This window comes from Pygoscelis adeliae, unplaced genomic scaffold (assembly GCF_000699105.1).
Source record: "Pygoscelis adeliae isolate BGI_AS28 unplaced genomic scaffold, ASM69910v1 Scaffold262, whole genome shotgun sequence".
NCBI classification, from domain to species: Eukaryota; Metazoa; Chordata; class Aves; order Sphenisciformes; family Spheniscidae; genus Pygoscelis; species Pygoscelis adeliae.
Genome location: NW_008824184.1, coordinates 691,531 through 693,845, shown reverse-complemented (window position 1 = coordinate 693,845; position 2,315 = coordinate 691,531).

Genomic DNA, 2,315 nt, shown 5'->3' with positions numbered 1-2,315 from the left:
GCGGCGGGATCCCTCTGCAGTGCCACTGCTGGAGGCACAGGGAATGGAGAAGGATGGTGGCAGGACTGGGATCATTGTAGGCACTCGCTCACTAACCCGACCTGCCAAAACCTGTCGGAGGCATGGCATGATTTCTTGCAGAGCCGCATGGTTGCCTGTGGCCCCTGCAGCCCCACGAGGCCCCATCGCCCACAGCCAGGGCAGCTGCAGACCGTGGGGACCGGACCCCTCTGCGTGTCACTGCCAGGGTAGGCTCTGGTGGCAATACCCTGGCAGAGGTGACCCTGCGTGTGGCCATCCTGGGCTCCGGGGCTGGGGGAGCAGCCAGAGATGCCGTTGGGGAGGCTGCAGCACATCACTGGGGCTGGCGGCCCATCTGCTGCAGGACCCCTATGAAATGTTGTGTGCAGAAGAGAGCTGGTCTGGGCCACGTTAACGCTGTGTGACACTTGCTGGGCTGACAAGGGGGATCATGCTCCTCTGGGGGGTGAGAGGGGGCTGTGGGTGCTGCACACCTCCCAGGGAGTCTTATAGCTGTGTTGTCATCCCCCCCTGCCGGGAAACTCACCTTGCTGCAGCCGAAATCAGCCCACAGCCCAGACATGTCTCCAGAGATCAGCTGGCACCAAGATGCCAGCGAAGGGGTTTTGCTGCTTCTCTTAACCCTCAGCTCGTCCCCAGGCGGGTGCTGCCCACACCGGGCACAGCCGCTCTCTTCTGCTATGGGGGCGCGTCCCAGGCTGTGAGCCCCCACCGCTGACCTCGTCTTTGTCCTGGTGTGATGGAGGGGCCTCCGTGCTGCTGTTGCTGCTGTCCCGTGGCGCTGGGATGCATCTCAGGGACCCCAAAAGGGTGGGGGATAACGGAGGAGGAGCCCAACACCCGGCACCCGGGTGCCCCCGCGCTCAGGCTGAGTATGCTGCCTGGGTTGCTGTCCCACTGCATCGTGCCACCAGGAGCTGATCCTGCCTCTGCCCATCCCTGAAGCCCTAGGTTGGCTGCAGGAGATGGCAGCGGGAAGGGGCTCCCGTGGTGCCCCCAGGCCCAGGAGCCTCGCAGGGTCCCTCTGCAGCGGCATCGGCACTGGCACTGGCTGCGGGGTGCGGGCGCTCCCTTGCTGGGGATGCAGACGGGCAAAGCCAGACATTTACCAGTTATTGGAAGGCTCGTTTTATCGCGCATGGGAAGAGCCAACTTCAGCAGTTTTCGGTGGTTCCAGCAGCAGGGCAGCTCGCTGGTTTGTTGGAGGGATAAAGTCTCTGGCTCCAAAACTCCTGAAGCAGGGCTGGCGGGCGCTTTGTTTGCAAGGGCCGGTCTGGGTCTTGGCATGCATTCGGCTGATGCATGCAAACTCCAAATCTCCTTGCCAACAAACCCAACAAAGCGGGCGACTCGAATGTGAAAGCTAATGAAATAACTCCCCGACTTGGTGTTTGGGGAGACAAAGGCTGCGGCCGATCAGCTGACCTTGGTTTTCATTGGGTTTTAATCCAGCATTCTCGCTTTGAATCATGCTTTAACTATTTTGTAAATAGTTTTGGCACCATTCTTCTGCAGCTCGGTATAAATTCCACCTCTCGGGCCCAGCCCTTCACTGGCTCAAGCGGGTACTGGTATAACTGGTAAGAATTTTCTATTTATTGTCCTTCTTTGTCGTTGCCTCCTCCCGACCCCCACCGCCGGAGCCCCCTCCTGCAGTGCCGGGCAGAGGCACAGAGATGGCAGTGGGATGCGGGCACGCAGGGGGTGAGCCACAGGGACAGTCCTGTCCCTGCAGCCCAAACCGGGTGGCCAGCTCAGGAGTATTGCCGCCCGGCCGTGGCTCGGTTTTTGTTTTATTGGGAATGACCCGTTTTCACCTGATTTGGAGCCTGCTTAGACACGGGGGGGTCCTGCTGGGCTTGAGGACGAGGGTCCTTCATAGGGGCGGCTGTGCCAGGCGGAGCTGGGAGGGCTCGGCGCCGGCGACCCTGCACATGCACACACGCACATGCATGCATGGCCGGGGTGGGCCGTGGGAGCCCCAGAGCTTCTCTTTGTCACCCCGTTCAGGCACCCATGTGGGACAGGGACTCCTCCGCTGTCACTTGCTGGGCAGGAACAGTGGGAAAAGCCTCGGCTGCAGGGGCTGGGCTCCCCCGGGAATGACTCGGGAATGCCCTGGGCACATGGGTCCCCTTGCTCTGGGCTGGAGACCCTTTGCAGGTCCCATCATGGGTAGTGATGCTGCGCTGGGACTGTCACCTGGGCTCCTCCACGAGCCTAGGGAGGTTCATCCTGTGAGTGAGCGGTGCTGAGCAGCCCTGAGCAGGGAT